General features: G+C 41.4%; 1 protein-coding gene across 4 annotated transcripts in view; it reads right to left on the reverse strand.

Moving 5' to 3' along the window:
* Positions 1-23,826, reverse strand: part of LOC142848223 (type-1 angiotensin II receptor A) — a 50,906-nt gene that overhangs the window by 19,306 nt on the left and 7,774 nt on the right. For 3 of the 4 annotated variants that reach the window (XM_075969975.1, XM_075969973.1, XM_075969974.1), the window contains exon 2: positions 22,272-22,355. The exons of the other annotated variant lie outside the window; for it this stretch is intronic. The gene's annotated coding sequence lies outside the window, so the exon portion shown is untranslated. The remainder of the gene's footprint in view (positions 1-22,271; positions 22,356-23,826) is intronic. 4 annotated transcript variants of the gene reach the window in all.

The raw sequence follows: 23,826 nt of genomic DNA on the forward strand, positions 1-23,826 counted from the left end.
ACGAGGCTGAGCTGAAAACATTACAAAAATCTAGCAAATTCCAAGAAAGAACAGATAAAATTTCTATTTGAGGACCTGCAAAGCAGGGCACAACTCAGTGGGGATTTTTTTCCCCAAGCATTCAGAGTGCTTAAGAAAATAAGGGAAAAGCAGAGTCCATAAAATAGAATGATAAGAAACAAGTACAAGGTGATTTTTAATAGAAACTATAAACTTCCTAATGCTCATTTCTTTAAGCCACTGCATTCCTTGTGGATATTCAGCAAGAGTTGTTCCCTGAAGCATTGCTAGGGTGGAGGGACACACGGGAAGATAATTGCTTTCCAGAGTCAGAATTACAGAATAAAAGGGGCTGGAGATGACTCAGGAGTCTGGAGCTGCTGGCTGGTCTGCCCAGAGTCCTAAGCTCAGTTCCAAGCACCCAGGCCAGACACTTCAAACTGCCTGCAAACTTGAACTCCAGGGATGCAGCACCCTGTCTGGCCTCTGTGAACACCTGCACATATGTGGCATAAGCTCACATGGGTGTATGCATAAATGAAAACATAATTCTTTTTTAAAAGAGTTATATGTACTAAAGAGAATAGTTTATTTGCACTGGATGATTTATTGAGTTGTACCAAACTGTGAACTTACAAACACTGGCCTGCTCATTTGAAATATGAATAAAATCCTTGAAAATGTAATGGCTTGGTCCATTTATTGTCCATTAGGATACTATGGACTCTTTTTTCTTTAGATTGTGAGCTAATTTATCCAGCAGCTTGTATTGGACAATTTAATTAGATTGACTTGGTGGTACCTAATGTTCTAGTGATGTTTTGGTTGTGTGTCTAGCCTTGAATGGATGAGCAGTCTCTCCGACCCAATCAAAATACTCCAGCCAAAGCAGAGTGTAATAGAAAGAGCTGCTTTCTGGGATGCATCGTGTCTGTTTTTCTAGCATCTCATCTCCCTCATTCAGCTTTTCACCAAAGCAGCCTCCTTTCAGCTTCAAAGCGTGTGCTGGCTAGATTGATGGCACCTTGATACAAATTGCAGACATCTAAGAGGAGGGAGCCTCAAATGAGAAGATGCCTCCATAAGATCAGGCTGTGGGCCAGGTGGTGGCAGTGCGTGCATTTAATCCCAGCACTCGGGAGGCAGAGGCAGGTGGATCTCTGTGAGTTCAGGGCCAGACTGGTCTACACAGTGAGTTCCAGGACAACCAGGACTGTTTCACAGAGAAACTCTGTCTTGAAAAACAAGCAAACAAAAAGATCAGGCTGTGGGCAAGCTTGTAGAACATTTTCTTAATTAGTGATTGATAGGGGAGGGCCCAAGCCAATGGTACCACTCCTGGACTGGTGCTGGTTTCTATAAGGAAGCAAATTGAACAAACCATGTGGAGCAAGCCAGTAAACAGCACCCCTTCATGGCCTCTGCATCAGGTTCCTGCCTCCAGGTCCCTGCCCTGTTTTTGAGTTCCTGTCCAGACTCCTTTGCTGATGAACAGTGACATGGAAGGTAAGTCAAATAAATCCTTCCTACCACAATTTGGTTTCTGGCCGTGGTGTTCATCACAGCAATAGAATTAAGACAAGGGCAGAAATTCTATTCTTTCGTCACAAAGGCGCCAGATTTTCTAGTTCCTGTCCTTAGCTAACAAGAAAACACAATTCCTATTGTCTTCAGTGTGTGAGTGTCTAGTGACCCTGGTTTCCAGACAGATGAGGTCACTGGAACTTCACCTCAACCTATTATCCACTGTCAGTCCTTTGTTGACCACACCGTTACTCCTTGATAGAGTTGTTACCTAGGAGACTTTCCAGACCATTGTCTGCATCCTCCCTACAAGTTATAGACATACTAACGCTTTGAGTAATAAGCATGCCTTCTGATAAATCATCCAGGCCTTTCCAGGCTTCACTTCCATGCTGGTGATCTTGGCAGCCATGACTACAGGAATGTGGTAGAGGACCTGACACTAAGGGGCAAGTATCTAGAGTTGACTTTTAAGACAGACACATGGGGGAGGGGGAGGGTGCTGCGTTCTTGGATGGAGTCCTCATGTAACTTCTTCCTTGGAGATAATCTTGTTTACTCTTACACTTGCAATTCCTAAGTGAGTATTTCTCCAAGTAAAAAGAAATATTTTTCTTTAAATATTGGTGCACATAAAGTAAGTATTTAAGATCCACTCTCTGCTAGATAAAGACTGACGGTACAGTATGCCTAAGTGATTCCAATGGTTTATAATCCTTTTCCCATCAGCATCAATCTACTGTGGTCTGACCTTACAGAAATGATCACAAGATAAGCCGCAATCCTGCATATCAGTTATATGGGGACATCTAACTGTGGGGACAGCAGCTAAATGTGCTGCCATTACTAATTAGCCTCGCCCCTTGCTTCACTTAAAATAATGCCAGACCCAAATGAGGATCACGAGAGGAAATTTGGATATTCCTCTCAATCTTGGATGATATCAGTTAAGTGCCCCGCCCCCCCCAATTCCTCTATTTCTCAGGAGTTATTCAAGGTAAGAACCTACTAATGCGAGCCTAAGCTACAATTAAAATTTTATCCTCTCTAAGAATTCCTACTTAATAACCATGGCTTCAAGAACTCAGCTGTGTTTGTATGTGTGTGTGGTGCATGAACGTGTGCATGTGTCTGCTGGCGAGCTTGCCTTGCAGGTGCATGTGTGAAGGCCTAGAGGGTGTGAGTGACTCTGGGATGTTAGTTTCCGAGACAGCATCTATCCATAACCCAGAAGTCACCATTTTAACTCAGCAGGCTGGCAAGCACCCTGTCCCAGTTCTGTCTGTCTCCTCCCTCCAGTGATGAAGCCTCAGGCGTGTGGCCACAAACTCAGGTTTTACATGGGTTCTGGGGATCCAAACTTGGATCCTCAAGCTTGGACAGAACTTTACCCTCTGAGCCATCTCCCCAGCCTTCTAATTCAGTCTTGATAAGTGTCCCTAAGCTCTTCCTCTTCGCCCCCAATCCCAAACTCTTGACTGTTCATTCTATTGCCTCTCTTTTTCAAAGTGTAGAAAAGTTGAGATGAAAGATATGTGATCAAGGCTAGTCAACACACTTTGAAAATCTTCTCTTGCCATGCTGGTGTTAGCAGGAAACGGTCTTATCATTTTATGTATGAAGAGCCATTGGAGAGTTCCAGAGGGCAGGAAGACCAATGTGATAGGAAGCCAGTGTGAGCATGCGCCCATCCCCCTCCACTCCTAGACTCCTCACTACAGAACCATGTTTCATCAGGGCCAGGATTATACAAGAAACTGGGAAGAGCCCATGATGAGAACCAAAAGACATGGATGCAGTTTCAGGTACCTGAACTGGCAAATGTGACTTAATGCTCATGATCATGGCTAACAACCAAAGTCCAGTGAGATGCCACACTGTCCACTGTCCAGTGCTTCATTTAGCCTTTATCAGTCATCAGAAATGGAAGTCCAATAAACTACTGAAGCCAGATGAAAAATTGCTTATGAAATTCTGTGTGTCTCTCCTACATTCGGGACTGGGGTGAACCACCTAGCTCGGTGCTATCTCCTAAAACACTTCTTCCATCTATCTGCTCATGAGTGTCTGAACTTTATCTGATTTGTGTAGACTGGGCTGGCCTCTTCTGTGACACCATTGGAACCAGCTACAGCCTAGAACAGGTGGTTCCACCTAAGAGCACAGAGATACAGTGAGAGTGCAGGTCAAGGAGTGGGAAGGACATGGTGACGGAAACAAGAGAGATGGGTACAACCGACATATAATTTACATTTTTGAGTGGGAGAGGCTCTTGTTCTGTAGCCCAGGCTAGCCTCAAGATCATGTAGCACAGACCGGCTCAGCCTCCCTCACCAGTGCTGGGATTAAAGATTTGATTTACTTCTTCAAAGTTCAGGAGTTGGGATTTTCACCTAATGTGTGCTTCATTTTCTTCATTTGGAAAATGATGACAATATTGTTTGTGACGGATGATGCTGATGTGACAGCCATGTCTACTGTGACACTACATGCCACTACACGCCACTACATGCCACTACATGCCACTGGCAACAGAAAGGAAGGTGCTATGGGGTCCTAACAGGCCTGTCCAGCCTGCGGCTTGTGAGCCGCATGAGGATAGCTATGAACGTAGTCAAATACAAAACTGTAAACTAACTTAAACCATGAGGCTATTTTAAGAACCCAATCATGTGGCTCTCAAGAATGAACTCTATTATGTAGTGCCGTGAAGTCAAAAGTCAGACAGGCCTATTTCAGGACTTTCGTTGGTGTTCTTAGATTTATACTCTGATGCAGATAACTAATTACTTTCACTGCGAGCAAACAGTAACAGAGAGATTGGAGTGCTGTACACAGTACTCAAAACAAAAGAAACTAAAGCACAAGCAAGGGAGCAAGGAGCTGAAAGACAGCAATGAAAACATGCGTGGACTGCACAACGTTGCCAGCCCCGATAATTCCTCTTGAATTGTATATGATTTTTAAAACGTAGATACTACACCATTGGCTGTAGTCTGTTCCACCGGCTGCTAGCTGTCACTCCGTTCCTTTCAACACTGGGTGTTTGACACTTTCTAATAAATAGCCTGTGGTAAGAGGCAAGAGAGGTTGGGATAAAAGGCACGACACTATGCCACTCAAAAATTAAAATGAGCCCGTTGCTGTTGGTGACTTTGGCTTCCTGTGACAATCTCATTTGCAATTAATGAGTAACCAGATGTCAGACATCGGCTTGAAATGAAAATCCATTTCTAGTATACAGTCTGAACAGGAGTCAGACAGGAACCCTTTTCAAGAGCAAGACCTGTGTGACTGCTGTATTTGGCTGTCTGAGAGTTCTTTCCTCTTCTAAGTGTGACGAACACTCCTCTCCTGGTTTGGATAAAGTTTGAAAGAGCGTGTCTGTCTAGAAGGGCTGTGTCAGTGAAGTAGCAGGTGACCCACGGGGTACCAGCTGCTCAGGACATTCATGGCCACGCCACAAACATCACCTTCTCCATTCACTCTCCTCTTGTGGTTTCTGCCTTTCTCGTCCTTGCATTCACCAAGCGATTTCTGCTTTTATTTCCCACCAACAAAGCCCCACAAACTAGTCTCTCTTACCACCGGCTCCACACTGCCCGAACTCCACTATAGCAACACGCATACAGACCTTCCCTGTCTCCATCAGAGAAATTCCTTGCTCTTCCCGATAGCTCAGCCGATTCGGGGAGCCCAACAGAAAAAACAGAAAAGCATTATTTCCCTTCAATCAGAAGAAACAAGTAAGCTAGGTTGATAGAAATAAATAAAGCTTTCTAGTTTTTAAATTGTTAAACTTATTTCTGTCGGAGACACACATGCCATACATACTATGCATGTGGAAGCTAGAGGACAACATGAAGGGATCTGTTCTCTCCTCCTACCCTTAGGCCTCAAGGACAAGACTCAGGCCATCAGGACTAATGACAAATGTCACTCCCACTGAACCACTGAAACAGCCTTACTTTCTAAGGGTTTTGTTTGTTTGTTTGTTGTGAGACTGGTCTTTAATGGCTGAGCCATCTCTCCAGCCCCAACTTCCTAATTTTTACAAACGAATGTTTTGACTAAGGTCCCAGGGCTCTAATTTCCCCGCAGGAAGCAGACCCAGCTGAATGTAATGGCCATTTGGGAGCATTTGTTTATTTTTTCTCCCCAGTTAATTTTGATGCTTATCTCCTACACACTGAGTGAAACTTACAAATCAAACTAAGAGAGTAAAAGTGGATTTGAGCAGTGTGGACAAGGACCTCTACCCGGAGCAGAAGTCAACAGTGCTGCCAATGATGAGTGCTCGGCTGTGCCTTCTTTTCCGTCTTCTCCCTTCCCCTCCCTGCTCTCTCCTTTCCTTTTGATTCATTTCCTTTTCTCTTCATTACTTCTTTTCTTTAACTTTGGTAATTTATTGTTTTTACCTTTAACAACACTAAGTTAACTATATGCCGCATTTACGTACTCATAGGTTTCACAAGAGACACAGTTCTCTTGAGTAACCCTTCAAAAGACCAAATTAGTGTTGGGGGCACGTTGGCTCAGTATTGAGAACTGCCTAAACATCTGCTCATGAGATCACTCTAGAAAATAGTCTCTCTAAGCATTTTTTAGGACTCAAGGATTTGAAGAGGCAGTCCAGGAATTCAAGACAACTGAGGCCTGTTGAAGTGGCCCACAAATCTCCACTAGAGGGCAGAAGCCACCAAATCTGGAAATCAAAGTCTGCCCTCTGGTGGCATTCTGTCGATAGACACTGGATGGACTTGAGGGCCACTGAGTAGTAAATACACTATGCACCCTTTAGGGTATAAAATGACTTGGCAATATTTGCATATAAATTCAGCCTTCAGTTCACTCTAAGTTCTCCCCTGGGGAACAGCACTCGAGAGAATTAAAGCACTAGAGAAGTCAGGGAGAGAGGAGACCCACAGCTGGGAAGAAGTGACACACAATGGGGACTGTGAGTGTCATTGCTCAGCTCGACTTCCTGCTACAAAGTTGTTTTTTTAATCCACCAGGACATAGAGTAATTGTTTTCACAGCTAATGAATATTTCTGAGAAAAAAATAAAACCTTTCTAAATAGCAGTTATCAATAGACTTCTATAAACAAAATTCCGCGACCACAATTTTAATAGTTCATTGCCCTCAAACGTTTCCTTCAAGCTTCTCATAGACTAGTTTAAGAAGAAAAGCGCCAGGAAGTTTGAAAGAGCAGTTAAATCAGAGGCGGTTTTGCCCTCACCCCACCCTATTCAAAGCTCTGTTTTCTCACTATGGAAACACCAAGGAACTGTCTATCACAGATGTCTCTTCTGTATGCTGAAGCTGAATAGGTAACATTTTGGTGAGGCATTTGAGGTCAGGCTATGCAATTCCTGAGAGATAAACACTACCAATTGCAAAGTGTTTGCATCAAATATCAAAACAACCTCAATTCAACAAAGGAAAAACCAGAAATGGAGAAGCCCATGAAGTACAGAAATGAACAGGAAGGCAGAAACAGAGATACGCCCAAAATTAATAATAAAGAGGTATGCTGACTGTTACATGTTTTGTTGTTGTTGTTGTTGTTTTGTTTGTTTGTTTTTCTAGACAGGGTTTCTCTGTAGCTTTGGAGCCTGTCCTGGAACCAGCTCTTGTAGACTAGGCTGGTCTCATACTCACAGAGATCCACCTGCCTCTGCCTCTGCCTCCCCAGTGCTGGGTTTAAAGGGTGTGCCACCACCGCCTGGCTTGCTACTGCATCTTCATATATGAATGACTGAGTAAAATTCAGCCTAACATGTGTACATATATGTTCCATGTAGATAGACTAGATCAAAATAAATACATGACAGGAATGGAAAGCCCATCTTCAGGCTAGGATCTATGTGCAGCATGTAGCAATATTGACTTAGTCATGGTTAGTCTATTGACTGGACACAAACGAACCCAAAAACTTTGGACAAGGTTAAAATTCTCACTACATCTCAGAGTAATCGTGTAATTGGGTAATTTATTTCTCCTCTTTATGCTTCCAGAGACTTCTATCAAAAATGAAATTAAAATCAACCATAAACTCTTAACATGAAGGTTAAATCAAATGAAGGGGGAAATAGTTGTAAATTACATACTCAACAAGTGCTAGTTTTTAAGTACAGATTTACTTATTCTATTTTATGCTTCTGAGTTTTGGGCCTGTGTGTCGGGGCACCACTAGAAAGTCTGATGCCTGCAGTTAATAAAAGAGGGCATCAGAGTCATTGGAATTAGAGTTACAGATGACTGTGAGCCACCATGTGATGAGAACCAAAGCAATAAATGCTTTTTAAGCACTGCACCATTTCTCCAGCTACCATCAAATGTTACCTATCATTATTATCATTATATATATAATCATCATAATGATATACGATTATATCATTATTTCCAACTCCTTGTACCTATACTAAATTTTTCAATAAAACTTTACATTTCATAATCAGTTCATCACATTCTTAATTAAGTCTAGAAGTTGAAATGGTGCTAGAAACTCTTTTAGTCTAATATTACATGATTATATGATGTTCCTCACCCAATAAAGCCAGGTTAAAGGCTCAGTTACAAAAACAAAATAACAATGAACATTTGAAGAACAAGTGATTACAAGATTATATTGAGGAGACAAAACCATCTCACTAAGCAGCAGATACACCTCTGGCTGGCAGATTATAACTGGACTAATTAAATAACAAAAACACCCTTAAAGGTCTACACAAGCCCAACCCCAGCCAGGTTCCAGTGCTGAGATGGGGAAGGACACAGGGTCTCATCAATAACCAAGAAGTCTCCTGCAGTTTGTACCCACTTCCAAAGGAAATAACACTTCCTGCTGGTGGAGTCTCACTGGGCATGTTAACCACACCTCAGGGGAGGCCCCGGTGCCCGGGAGTGGTTGGCCAAGGCCGAACAAGCTCAATGGTGGTTTCATAGGCTTTTTGTCTCGTATTGCTTTGTTTGCACTTGTTGTTATTGTTTGTTTTATTGGTCTTTTGCTTGCATATTTTGTTTCCTGATTTTGTGTTTTTGTGGGTCATTGTGGTTCTTATTTTTGCTTTATTATTTATTTGTTGGTTTTTGTTTGAGTGAGAAAGAAGGGTATGGAATCGAGTGAGCAGGGAGGTGAAGAGGAGCTGGGAGGAAATGCAGAAGGGGGAAGTGTGCTCAGAATATGTCATATAAAATATGTTTTTTTAAAAAAAAAAAGCCTTAAAAATACAGCGTTCAGAGTCCAGAACTCTGTTTGCTTACTGCTCCTTTTATATTCATGGGACTTCTCCCTTGGGTTACCCAGCTTAACATCTGCAATTGTTCCCTACCATGAGTTCACGGTTTCACCTTTTAATAATTACACAATACTCTACCGGTTGTGATAGTAACATTTTCAGTATTACTTTATTACTGTATAAAATAGTGGAAAGACAAATAACTCTGCATCTTTCATTCTGCTCATCCGAGGGCAGGCAGTGTTGTGAGTTTCATTACAATTTTGTATGGATGTCAGAATTACTAAGAGTTTTGGAAACCCTGGTAGGAAGAGGGTCCCCTTTGCAGAAACTCTATTTTCGAAGCTAGCCTATTCCAGCAGCCCCAGTCATTCCCACAAGGAACATTCAACTTTCACTCCACTCTCGGTAAATAGTCTGGCTTCATGTCGTAACCAAACCAAAGATGCTCTGTTTGTGTAGTCTAACTCTCCAACTGTCAGTCGAGGCTTGGAGAGCAGCTTTGTTTGTTTGGATGTGGCTTTAAAAGTCATAGAATCTTCTGCAAAAGCAGGAAATTTGTAATTCAAATTTATTCCTTTTTCATCAAAATACACATAGATATATGTAATATATACACACATATATATATGCCTTTTGTTTCTGTAAACGAACGCAATACTATGGCAATTATCAGAGGTGACTGAGTGTCATATTATCTAACCAAAAAGTATATTTTAAGCCTTTAGTGTATTTGAATCATTCTTCATAGTCTTTTGCTTCCCTTGAAACAATTTAAATCAGCAATTTCTGCCGTTTTATTTCTGGAATAGTCCCTAGAAATCGTGAGCACCGTGGTTCTCATCCTCACATACTTCAGGGCCAGGAGGCAGCAAGCAAGGGGTAAGCCGATGGGAAGCCACGGCCTACCTCTGCCTTACAGGAAAACAGGGGGGTTATTTTTCAGCCAACTGTGGCACTTGGGGGTGGGAGGGGGATTTTTAAAGATAGGCTGGGAATTTCACATTTTATGGGAGACGTCTTAGTCGAAAATATTTTCACTGGAGCACATGAAGAAACAACACGGTGGAACTGGACAGAGGTCTGTTAGCGAGCAGACCTGGTCCCACGGCTGCCAACTGACTGCGCCAACCGCCTCATTTGACAACTGAGAAAACAGCCGCGGAGCCCTGGCAGGATGCTACGGACACCGATCCAATGTTTCTACACAATGTTAAACACTTGCAGCAAAAATACCCAAGGCTGCTAGACGGCTCACTCTCCCTTCTGTGTTCAACAAAATCCATGGCCCAGAACACGGAAACGGCTGGAGGCACACAGAGGAACGGTGTGACGGAGGACTGTCCACTGTGGCTCTCAGACCGCCCGGCTGCCCTGTAGCCACGTGTCTGACACAAGCCTGACTCAGGCTGAGAAGCACCCCCGATGGCAGCCTGGGCCCCACTCCGCTGCCGTCTCTCTTACTCTTCCACACAGACACTTATCTTCCTCCTTCCATTTTGTGCACTATAAAAAGAGACTGTTGTGTGGCTGTCCAGTGATGCGCCACCTTCGTGTGTATGAATACAGCATGGAATCTATGGGATTGGGGGATTCGTGCCTCTTCTAACATCTGTGAAACTAATATCATTCAGCACCCGAAGTCTGAACAGAATGATGCCGTACTGATTTAATTGCCCCCTGCTATATAACTGATAAGAAAAGATTACAGTTGAAATATCTTACTGAATGCCAGAAATATTTGGTTTGGGATGTTTTTCTTGATTGTTTGTTTCTTCGAGTGTTTCTAAGGTGCACTTTGCAGGCAGGAAATTTCCTAAACATTCATGTGACAAGGGCACATGGTGGTTTCAATGCCAGCTTATTTCCTAAGTTCATTCTATTGATTACATAGATTTGAGTGAAGAGTTCCATGAGACTTACCTTCCCAACTGGACAAGCAATCACACTGCTTGTCAGGCTGGCTTGTGTAAAACATATTAACATTGTGTTAATTATTAGCATATCGGTGTTTTTTTTCTGCTTTATTAGAAACATATAGCTTAACTCAGGAGCAATCTTTAAATCCCATTGAAGAATAACATGTATATGCAGGTTAGCTGCTTGGAAGCTAGAAGAATGAGGTTCAAGGTTTTATGCGTGGTCTCTCAGACAGGAATGATTGGACCCTGCAAAGGTACTGATTTCTAGGAAGATTGTATTCTATAATAAAGAGCAGGTATTTTCATCTCTATCCAAACAGAGTTTTCATAGCAAAATAGACAACCTAGGTGCAAAAGTGGTACTCTGGGGATGTACACTAACTGTCTTGCAGCTGACTCAGAAGGTACCATGTTGAAAATGGTTGATGGGCCAGGCATTGGTGGTGCACGCCTTTAATCCCAGCACTTGGGAGGCAGAGGCAAGTGGATCTCTGTGAGTTCAAGACCAGCCTGGTCTACAGAGTGAGTCCTGGGACAGTCAGGACTGTTATATAGAGAAACCTTGTCTTGGAAAAACAACAACAACAAAGGATTGGTCGTCTTTGAAATACAGACAGACAGCAAACTTGGGCTGACTTATTAACTCCTTATTTGCCTCTTGGAGAGACCTCAGAATTATGGTTCTCTGTCACATAGGGGCCACTGTCTTGAAAACCACAGTTTTACCTGTATGTCCAGCTGTTACCTTGTTTCTGCTATGGCTGTAACTCTGGTCTCTGTTGCTCCACTTTGTATAGAAGAAAATGTCTAAGAGTGAGTCCTAGCCCTGTTATGTGGTCTGGGAAGAACCTTAAGCCTTGTATTCATTTCCCACCATTGCAGGGAAATACTGCAATGATTTGCCAGTGCAAGTGTATATGGAAAGAAGGAAATGATAGTGAATCTTTTTTCAGAAAGGACTATGGAGCTGGAAGAGGGCTCATTTAGCACAGAGATTGTTATTTGTAGTGGATTGAGGAACATAGTCTCAGATATTTGAACTCGTGGTCCCCAATTGGTGGCTCTGTTTCAAGAGGCTTAGGTGGTAGAGCTTGCTGGAGGAAGTTCATCACTGGGGCAGGCTACGAGATTTAAAAGGCCTCCTGACTTCAGTGTGCTCTCTCTACTTCACACTTACATTTGAATGTGCAAGCCCCCAGTTTCCTGTTCCTATAGCCATGCCTGCTGATTGTTTCCATGCCTTGCCATCATGATGAACTCTTAACTCTAAAACCATAAGCCAAAATAAAGTCTCTTCCTAAAGCTGCCATTGGTCCTGGTGTTTGATCACAGCAACAGCAAAGACACCAATACATCACACAAGGACAAGCATGTGAACCCACAGCAGCCGTGTGGAAGCTAGTGGGTTGGTGGACTTCTCTATCCCCGGCACTGGGAGGATGAGGCCCCGTGGAGCTCACTGGCCATCCCGGCTAGCCAAGTTGCTGATCTCCGGAATCAGTGAAAGACCCTTTTTTGAAAAACTCCAGTGGAGAAGCTACTAAAGATGTCCAACCTCCACCTGCACACACACACACATAACAATGTGCACACACACCCACATCCACAAAGAACTATGTTCATAGACTCTTTTTTTCTCCTTGGCAGGATCACATGAGGCCTTTTCTCCGGCCCAAGCAGATCCAATTGCTCTAGTTTTGCCCTCTTGCCAATAGATCACCTCGTTATTCACCAGGACACCTGTTGCTGCAGGGATGACAGGTCAGTCAACAACTTGCCTCCACCAAGAACCCACAGGCCATTAAATTTATGTGAAATATCTCAGAGAGGGCACAGCAACACAGGATATGGTGCAAACAGCAGAGTCCATGGAGTTTTGCAGCAGTAAGAAATATTTTTTCTCATTTATATCTCAGTTTAAGCAACTGATAATTTTCAATAATTTATGAAGTAGAAAGTATACATAGACCCTATTAACAGAAGACCCGAGAATGCTAACCCAAAGGGTGGCTAGCAACTGGCTCTAACTTCAACTGTAGGGTGTCTGTCACCCTCTTCTGGCTTCCAGAGACACATGCACTCATGTCGGAGGGATGGGGATGTGGATAGGTATGGGGAGATGTCGGCAGTATAGACAGACATAAACATAATTAAAAATAAAGTATTTTTAAAGTGTCCTCCATATATCATCAAACAACTTGCCTAATGTTTCATATAGAACTCTAAGCTAGAATTCAAGAATAATTTTAGCAATTTCTATACATCCCAAATGACCAGATATACAGCCAAAAGAAACTGAGTCATAGTGCAATAATTTATCCTATAGAATACATTATTCAAAGTAGCTAAGTGTTTCTTTGTTTTCTTTTGCATTTGGGCCTATGTTTGGTGGCATATAAGTTAATAACTTTCCACACTGAAATGTGACATAGTATCTGTTTTACACTATAACAAATATACCTTACGGAGCCTCTCACTCTACCATCAAATAATGTTAGTGAATACGTAGACATGGTATTGGTAGAAACTGTAATTAGATATTATTATAATGTTTACTTATATGAAGATAACACTACCAACAGTAGCAATTAGAAATTTCAGCTAGATCTTAGGTATTGCATATTTAGTGGTTTGTGACTTGGGAGAGAAGTGATTGGAAGCAAGCTGTGATAGTTTGAATGTAATTGCCCCCACAAACTCACAGGGAGTAGCACTATTGGGAGGTGTGGCCTGGCTGGAGTGGGTGTGGCCCTGTTGGAGGAAGTGTGTCACTGTAGGGGTGGACTTTGAGATATCCTTTGCTCAAGCTATGCCCAGTAACACAGTTCACTTCCTGTTTGTTGCCTGTGAAACAAGATATAGAACTCTCAGCTCCTTCTCCAGTACCGTATCTGCCTGTATGGTGCCATGTCCTGCCATGATGAAAATGGACTAAAAACTGGAACTGTAAGCCACTCCAATGAAATATTTTCCTTTATAAGAGTTGCTGTGGTCATGGTGTCTCATCACAGCATTAAGAACCTGAACTAAGACACAAGCTATTGGAGTAAATTCCAGATTTGGGTCCTGGCTCTGTCCTTGTTTAACAATGTATACAACAGCAGCTGCTGTCAAAAAGTAGATCCAGTAAGAGAAATCAGACTATACATTTTAAAAACTGTTGTTTGATCTTTAAAAATAGTGAAGAGATGGACACATTGCCTGGTTATCAGAGAGTGTCCTCTTAATAATGTTCACCCCTATTTTCTGATTCTTCCTGTTTTAATTTATAAAGTGTCAATATAACGCATTGTCAATAACATGGTGACCTCAAAGTATGGTGAGTGGCAGACAAGATCACTCCTCGGTGCCAGCTGCTCGCCCAACTATTACTCTCCTACCATCTCCACCTTTAAACCTGGATTACAAAAGTTGAGAGAATTCTAAAGATGAATCATTCCTGGGCTGAGAATATTTTAATCTTGGGTTTTTATTCTTAGGTGAGAAGACTGTAGTTCTTTCTAATATCACTTTTTTTTTCTGAATTGGATGATTGCTTAATTTGTGACTCTACCAGATAAAACAGTAGATAGAAATCGAGAGTCAGCTGGAGAGAAGGTTCATCAGTTAAGAGCACTGACTGCTCATCCAGAGAAGCCAGGTTCAGTTCCCAGTATCCACACGGCAGTTCACAACTGTCTGCAACTCCAGTTCAGGGGATCTGACTCCCTCACACAGACATACATGCAGACAAAGCATCAATGCACATAAAATAAAGATAAATCATGTTTCAAAGAGAAGTAAGAATCGACTAGACACAAGCCATTTTTGGAACAGCTGGCAGAGTAAAGTGGTTAAAAATCTATCTGAATTCAATGAACCAAAAGAAAGAAACGATTAGCATATTCTCAGGCGTTGTTTTAACCCTTTCACTAGTCCATGAGTTGCCACTGAGAGTTGTAATTCTCTTAAATGCTGGAATTTTTTTTCTGTTGTTGTTGTTGTTTGGGGGATTCGGGGTGTTATTTTTCTAGACAAAGAAACCCATGGGATGGAATCTAAAGCTTCTTATTTTGAATGGAACAGCTGTTTAATTCCAGGCACCCTCTTAGCTTATCTGCTCATCCCTGTGTTGCTGGAACTCACAACTAGAACGGACTTATTTTGCCATGAGCATTGAGAAGAACCATGACCAGACACTGACATTTAACTAAAAAAAAAACTTAATTCGGAGGAGAAGGGCTAAACTTTGGCAGTTTTATGAGCAGTTTTGAAGGACACACTGGAGTTACAAAAGAGGCATGTGTCTCCTGAAGTCAAGAACAGGACCCAGGCCCTAGCAGAGAATTTCAGAACAATCGGAAGAACCTTTTCATGTTTTTGTTTGGGAAAGGAAGACCTTGTGTGAAGTTATGTATTGTGTATTCCCAAGTGTGCTGCTTCCAAACATGGCTGTCTTTTGTGTTCTCACTAACAGGAGTGATATCGGCAAGCAAATCTGTGCTTACTTATCAGTGATGGACTGAGATTTGAGTACTTACTAGCCGGGATTCTGCCACAAATATTCTTCTGGGTTCATAGTTCAGTTTAGAAGCCACACACCACCAGGACAGCTGATTCCCATATCTTTTTGCCACTTCAGCACAAGCTCATCTCTAGAGCAGTCTAAGGTTCTGTAAGACCAATTAATTAAGCTTGATTCCATGGGGGATTCGGAGAGAAGGCAGAGGGCACTAATGAGTGAGAGTAGAATCAGGACTGGGGGTGGAAAGCTGGGCAAAGAAGCATGGACCCTGCTGAACGCCGTTCTTCCCTTCCCCCAGCTTAATGTAGGTAAGCTGGTTCTCTGAGCACAATTTGGTTCAATTTACTGCAACAGTACGTTTATATGACACAGCCAATGCTGATCTGTGATCCAGTGTACAAGGTGACCCAGCTTTTAGGAAAGTTCTGAGCTCTGGGAATATGGTGCATACCCATAATCCCTGCAGGAGGACAGAGCTCTAAGTCAGCCTGAGCCGTGTGTCAAGGCTGTGTCTTAAAAGTAAAATAATAAAAGTTAAGAATATGTCGATATTAGTTGCTTTAAAGTCGTCCAAATAACACTTTCCAAGACTCAGATGAAACAAGTCATCATTTATAAGGGACCAGCAAAGGCTTAGTTTTTTATTAAGTACCATTTTAGCAGGAAAAATATATATTATGAAATAAGCTTTTTAGAAGGCAAAATTTTTCTATTAACATGTTTCCTAATTATATTCGATTGTTGGCTTAGAACTATTTAAAAGGTAATTACTTGACAGAAGCATTAAGGAAAAAATTCTTTGAAGAGTAATACTAACAGAATTAGTTTTCTTATTTTTATCAGAATTCACACTGCTTTGAAAATCTCTTAGCCCACGGAACACCCAACCCTTGAGCTGTTATCACTTCTTTGAATGAAGGGAGTTTCATTTTTCTTATAACTTCCTACTATTGAGGAATTCTCCAGCCCAAGCCTGTACGTCAGCAGGCTCTCAGAAGAGGCATGGCACCACACCTGCGTTTTCTCCTCGGGCCCATTTGCTGGAAATAGCAACAGAGACCTTTACTTAAGCTGTAGAGAATCAAATTAACAAGAATGATACTGTTAATCTTCATGTTCTTGTTTCCATCCCTGAAACGCAGATTGCTAAATACATTTGCTCCCTGGCCCTCATTAGAAGTCCTGAGTGGTAGCAGAGCGGGGGAAGGCATGAAGAGTATGAAAAACAACACCAATTAAAAAACAAAGAACATCAGAATTGTTCGTTCTCACTCAACTCATCCGTATAATTTCAGAGTGAGTAGATTTGATTTTTTTCCATTAAGTAATTTTATTCCCTCTTATGGGGATGGATGGGGACACTTACAATGTGAATTGTGTGGTTTGAATCTTCTTACTGAGCTTGAAGATAAAATCATTTAAATGGAATAAAAAGCCCATGAAAATATTTTGAACTTCGTGTTGTCTCAGGACTTAAGTACAGTGTGTCTGAGAATCCAAATATTTCGTTAAATGTGATCTACTGACAATGCCTTCACTCTCTGGTATTTGAAGAACTGTATTTTCAATCCCAGAAACAAGACTAAAGGTCACAACTGTAAGCAAAGTATAAATGAAGTTATACAAAAGCACAAACATGGACGTTGCTTTCCGGAAGGAGCAGATTTTTAAGCAGATGGGTTTCTAAAATTACAGTCACTATCAGAGGCCGCGTCAGTAAGGACAGAGTTGTGGGCCTTCTTTCTACCTAAAAGCCTTAATTGGGGGAATGATTCAATGCATATCAAAATATTTTAACTTTTACAACCATTTAAATTTAAAATTCTGTCAGTCGCCTTTCCTAGGTCCATTCTAAACATGGCTCTAGTTTCTGTCAATTCACGTCATGCAGCGTTACATGTCACTTGTCAGACCCCACGCCTCTGACATTCCTAAGACTACGCATGTTCCCTCGTGGTTTCAGAGCCTCTGCCTGGAGCCGTCTTCCTCCAAACACCCACAGAGTTCTTGTCTGGTTAAAGGTTTCTCTGAACATCACTTTAGAACTAAAGCAACCTCTGCCCACTGCTCCCACAAACTGTACTCGTTCCCTGTGCTGTTCAACACCTAAGGCATTTTACTCAATTGATTTTTCTCTCCATCCACTGCAATTGGTATGAGGACATTTTTAAATTTTCTTTTTGCTTGTATGTACTTGTGTGTAGTGTAGGTTTATGTGTGTGTAATGTAGGGGTATATGTGTATGCGTGTGTAGGTACACTGTGTGTGTGTGTGTGTGTGTGTGTGTGTGTGTGTGTGTGTGTGTAGGTCAGAGGTCAACTTTGGGTGTCTTCATCCTTCACTCTCCATCCTGTGTTTTTGGAGACAGGATGTCTCAGAGGGAACCTGGAGCTCACCATTTCAGTTGGGCAGACTGGTCCATGAGCCCCAGCAATTCTCCTGTCCCTCCCTACCACCACACTCAGCTTTTCTGTGGGTTCTGGGGACCCAAACTCATGTCCTCATGCTTACACAGAAGGTACTTTCCCAAATGGGCCATCATCCTAGACCTGGGTCCTGAGACTTTTCTCTCTGTTCACACCTGTGTTCTCACGCTACCTAGTGCTCAGGTGTTCACACGTACCTATTGATTAAACGGCAGAATCTACTGCCAAGTGCACGCCTGAATCAGGGTACCACATGTGTGCTGTCATCTTCGTGGAGGACTCACTACGCCATAACACTTACTTGATATTCCCAATTTGTAGTGGGGGAAAAGAAACTTAACAGTTACCTGACAGTTGAGAAGTGAAACGCCAGGGCATTAGACGGTTAAGTAACCATGTGGAGCACGGGCACCAAGGACAGTGGGCTCGGTGACAAGTAGGAGTATGAACAGACCATCCCGCTGTAACCGCCCCACTCTAAAGGAATTCAGTATCAACGAAAGGATTTATAGCAGCCCTCTTTAAATGAAGTCTGACTGTCCTCAGCCATCGATGGTCAATACTCGCAAGACGACACTGTTTTCCTTACCTCTTCCTGGTATACACCCAGGCTTAAGTACATGAGTGTCTCTGAGTCAAGACCATAACACTCAACTGCTCAAATCTGATCATGTTTGTTTCCCAACTAAATGGCCTCTTCTTCTAAGAGGTAAGGTACAGCCCCCCTTGGATCTTCAGCATCAGGTAAACCTGACTTGAAACCTTTCATTAATGAAGTTAATGAAAACTAATTGCGTATACTGAATAAAAGTTTCTCATGAAGTTAATTTTCCTTTTAACTTAAGAATTTTAATTGTTAGAATAAACTACCTACAAAGATTGATGAAATACTTTCTCTTGAATATGTATACATATATATTGTATTATAGTATGATAATTATATTATATTGATGGCAACATCACAGAACCAGAAGAAGAAGAAAAAAGATGAAATGCAAAAGTTTAAGATGTTATAGCATCTTCCTTAACCAGTGTAAAGTAGCATGTTCATGGGCAGAGTTCCACTAGCCATGCTAGTCAACAAAGGAATCAAGTTACCATCGATAAACTGCAAATATTACCTAATTTCCCCTATAATCCAAATTACACATTAGTTTCCTTAAACACACACACACACACTGGCTAAAATTTCCCCCCATTGGAAACATTCTGGGATTTGTTCCTAAAAGTCTAAGGTGGCTCCAGGCCACCTCCTGCTGTGGTTGAAAAGTGACACTCTAAGTGTGTAATTGGAAGACGGGCAGATATGACATGCATTTCTGAAAGATAGACTGACAGCTGCCTTCAAATCCTGTGCTTCAACAGGAAAGGCAAATTTGTTTTCAGTGTTTGGTCTTGTGCAACTGTGTTATTCTGGGAAATAAATGTAACTGCATCACTAGAGATAATGACTGGAATGTGTTTGAGACTGACATTTCGTTAATGGAACACGGGGAAACAGAAGGAGTAAGAACTTTAAGAACATTACACCGGGGATTCGTTGTATTCATTACAAATAAAACCAGATTACTACTATATGTCATATGTGTACGTCAAATAAAACTAGAGCGTTGAGCAAAAGTGTTGAGCAACTGATTTTGTTTGACTCACCAAATTCTTTATAAAAAAAAATCAATAAGATGTATTTAAGTTCAAACAAATGAGACACACCTCCTACTCCAAGAAAATTGAGACCTTACGAAAAGAAGGGTGACAAGGATGTAGGTAAATAAGCCAGCTGTCACATCCACATGTTAGTCCTCAGCTCGAGAGGCGACATAGGGACCTATGCACAACTCTTAAAGAGATCATGAATATAAAACTAGACTAATTTACTAAAGATTCAAGTGGAAAAACTAATAGGAAACACATAAAGAAGCCTGTGATAGCTGTATCCCAGGCAATGGGAACTAAGAAAATTTGAATATCAAAATACTTTGAAATTTCCAAGTTAAAAAAGAGTATAAAACTTTCCTTTAACTGGTCACGAATGTTCACTGCAGTGTTTAAAACTGTGTTTATCACAGCCTGTGATATGGGACCGTCTGTGCGAACAGGAACGTTCTACGTCTGTATCACACATCAACTACGTGTCTATGAAACACTCAAGATGCTCTTTCGGAGCTGAGAAACTGAATTTCTACTTTCTGGAGTCAGATTAATTTATATTTAAATTTCAGTACCTGCATGTGAACAATGGCTGTTAGATTGGACAGTGCATGTCCACAGATTCTTACATCACTAACCCCAGATTTTTATTCTTTTAAATGTACAAGTAGGCAGGCTTCCCTACTCATAAAAGTTGGTTTTAACATAAACACTTTGGACCTGTAAAACAAACTCTAAAATGCTGTTTACACGTTTCAATCAATAAGAGATCAGAGTTCTTTAGTTGTAAGTTGGCAGAAATTTTAAAGGGGCATTACCGAGTTCACAAGGTCCTTCGGTAAACAAACGCCTTCTGTATTTTAGCAGAACGCCTACAGCTGGAAATGGGGCCTTTGGGATGAGTTGGCAGGAAACCAGGGCAATGTTGCTAGTTAGGAAGGATTGGTAGACCATCAGCTCTTTAGAAACAAAAAATAGCTCCTTACAAAGAGGAATGCTGCTTGTGGTAGCCTTAAATGAAATGTTTGAAAAAGAAACGTACAATGTATCATCTGTGTTTACTATTCTTAAGCAAGGTGTCAGTTATTTGAAAAGTTTTCTTGCTAATGTGAATGCCGGGAATGGGATGTCTTTGGACACGTTGGGAAGGGGGTCAGGCCCAAGACTAGAACCTTTTCTGGAAGGAGCATTCTGGGTTAGCTGCTTGGCTTCTTCCACCTGGGGCTGATGGGAAATAACACAGAATGAGATCCTTCCTCTTTGAAGCTGTCTTAGTCAGGGTTTCTATCGCTGTGCTAATATACCACTGCCAAAAGCAACTTCAGGAGGAAAGGGTTTCTTTCATCTTACAGTTTGTAGCCAGTCCTTCATCCTGGAGAGTCAAGGTAGGGATTCAAGGCAGGGACCTGGAGGCAGGAACTGATGTATCGGCCATGGAAGGGAGCTGCTTACTGGCTTGCTCCTGATGACTTGCTCAGCATGCTCTCTTATACAACCTAGGACAATCAGTCCAGGACACCGACCACAATGGAATGGACCGTGCATCCCACAATCACTAATTAAGAAAATGCCCTACAGACTGGCCTATAGGCCAATGTTATGGAGGCATTTTCTCAATTAGTAGTCCCTCTTCCCAGCTTTAAATCTAGATTTAAGTCAAATGAACAAGAAAACAAAACAAACGAACAACAACAACAACAAAAAAAAAACAACCAGCACAGGAACTCCTAAAAATATACCACATCAGCTGGGCCTGGGGGTTGCTGTCCTCTAAGCCTCAGTACTTTGGAGGTTAGCTGATGCAGCAGAATCACAAGCACAAAGTTTGCCTGGGTAATGAGTAATTCTCGGAATCAAAAGAAAAGTCTTTTTTTTACTTTTTTTACAGCTGGGACATGACTCAGCAGCATATCATGGATAAGGTCTTGGGTTCAAACCCCAGTACTGAAAAAAAAAACTTACATATTGTCTTACTGTCTTACAAACTAGAAAAGTATTTGATATAATTTATTGCACTTGTTTCCAAAGCTGACTTTTAAATTTCATAACGTACACTGTCCAGACTTTTAAGCTTATCTACACACACACACACACACACACCAAACACAAACGCTAAAGATACACAGCAACAACTCCGTAGAATGTGACTATTTTAATCCTCAAGATTAAAGTAGCCCTAAATAGTTTGCTCACACCACTACCCTGGGGTGCCTTCCAGAAAGATTCTCCTACATGCCAGTGAGAAAAAGAACAAAGCCACTTGTAACATTTCTGTGCCCACCTAGCACCCATCTGGAGTCTGCCTCAGCAAAACAGAATCACGGTGTGTCCCAAGGGGCACACACGGCTTTTAAATTCCTCTAAATAGAACAGGGAAGCTGCTGAAGGTTCCTTTCCCTACTAGTTGAGTTCAAGGGACCCCCTTCATGAAAAATATCAGGTCTACTACAGAAGAGGATCTCCAAAACAGTCTCAGACTGCTGTGTTACTCTCCAAAGCACCAGTGTGCTACCCTGCGACTCCGTATCTCTCACGGAGCTTACAGGACCTCCCTCCCTGACTGATATCACCCTGCATTATCACTAAAGCAGGGGAGAGGTTTGCAAGCAGAGACTCTGAGACACGCTGGCATTCTGAAAGCAAGCAGGTCTAATGCTAAGGTCTCGGTCTTTAGATTCCCGACATTGAGTGAACGCATACCTGACCTGAAGCTGATGAGGCCACAACCATTTCGTGGCTAGCCTTTTCACCCGGTGCACCGCGAGAACGAAGCACAGGGCAACCATCAGATGCTGAAGGGCCCTTTGCCAAAGGTTTTCAGTTATCTGGCATGGTTTGCCGTCGGTTCATGAATGAATGGTTACTATGATAGCGTAGATATTTAAAGTTACAGGAAACACATTCCTAAGCCATGTATCAAGAAAATAGAGTAAAGGTGAAATTTTACTCTTCCCTGCTTGAGTACCTGACTATTAGAGAAAACGACTTATGTATGAGACCCTTACCTGGTGATGACTTCCAGGGATGGCTGTGGTGATTTAGCTGGAGAAAGTGCCAGCCATGGTATACCAATCGATCATCTGTTAAATCTGGAAGAGGAAAATATTAAAGGGACTCACAAATGTGGTCAGATTTTAATTTTTTCTATTAAATACTTACTAATACTGCATATTAAGACTGTTTGAGGAGAGAAAGAAGCCACATGTTTCGCACTGAGAACACATTTTCCCTAATATGGAGCTAGGCTGCTCCCTCCTAACGATGTTTAACAACCCTTCCCGGTGTCTTGCAGCAAAGGGAACCAGACTTGGTGAAACTGACCCTAAAGATGCGAACTGTGACAATGGATTGGGCTTTTACTTAAGGAACCGCAGTCAAACTTTGCTACATATTCTCTTTTTTATGAGCTTTATGCAAATATTATTAAACTATATTTTGAGAATTCTATTACAAAAGATTTTTTGTCTGTTTGTCTTTTTTATATAAGACCTGCAAGTCATAGAAAGGTTGCTACATAATAATGTAAATGTCTGACTCTAATTTTGTGAGTTTGCCTCCCAGAGATACTCTCCTTCTTTACCCCTCTAGAACTCCAAGTATATATACATGTACACATCTGTGTGCATTCATGTTCTCTTAACTAAGGTTTTACTTCTCTGCTCGTTGCTGACATTAATCTGTTGGTTTTGTTTAGCCTTATGGCTACACAGAACGTTCTTTGTCGGCACACAGAAAGCAGATTCATTCATTGATAATTTACTTAGTTGGCTTGTTCTTAAGGCCTTAAATCTCTTTTTTTCCCAGCTTTCCATTTGGCTGCTGTAAAACGTTTCAATGCTCATATTCATACATAGACATTTTATACTTATTGAACATTATCGATAGCACAGATCCAAAACAGAATTATTGAACTAAACTGTTCTTTAACATTTTTATGGATAGTGATAAAATTCTATTTATAAAGTTTGTGATAAAAATCTGATGCCCAAAAGTCTAGGTTTTTGCAAAAATCTTCTTTATGTGTCCTTTGACTTGGCATTTCAGTGCCCGTGGATGAAATTGAGTTTCTCAACTTCTAATGTTCTTCAGGAGTTTTTCTGCTCCTGTTTTACATGGCCATTACCTTTGCTTCCTTTTTCAATTAGGTCATGCATAGTTTCTCATTCGAAAAGGTGAATGTTAGTTATAGAAGCTAATATTTTACATGTCATGTGTGGCAAGCAGCTTCCAAAGGTTTGCAGATTTATCTCTCGAATTTGTTTATCACACTGCTTATTATCTAGACATTTGTTTGTTTAATTATTTATTTATTTTTAGGTAGCTAAATTCATCGATAGTTTCTATTATGGATTTGGGAGAGTCTACGAAGGTTGTTTTAACCTGTTCAGTTACTTAAAGGGACTGTGAACAGGTGACACAGAAAGCCTGTACACAGAAGTATAGTATCATAACAGAAGTACAGTATCAAAACAGAAATATAGTATAAAAACAGAAATAGAGATCAGAACAGAAGGATTTGGGGCATTATTACCATTGTCAAAGACATTTTCATAAGAAGAT

Source organism: Microtus pennsylvanicus, chromosome 4 (assembly GCF_037038515.1).
Source record: "Microtus pennsylvanicus isolate mMicPen1 chromosome 4, mMicPen1.hap1, whole genome shotgun sequence".
Classification (NCBI taxonomy): Eukaryota; Metazoa; Chordata; class Mammalia; order Rodentia; family Cricetidae; genus Microtus; species Microtus pennsylvanicus.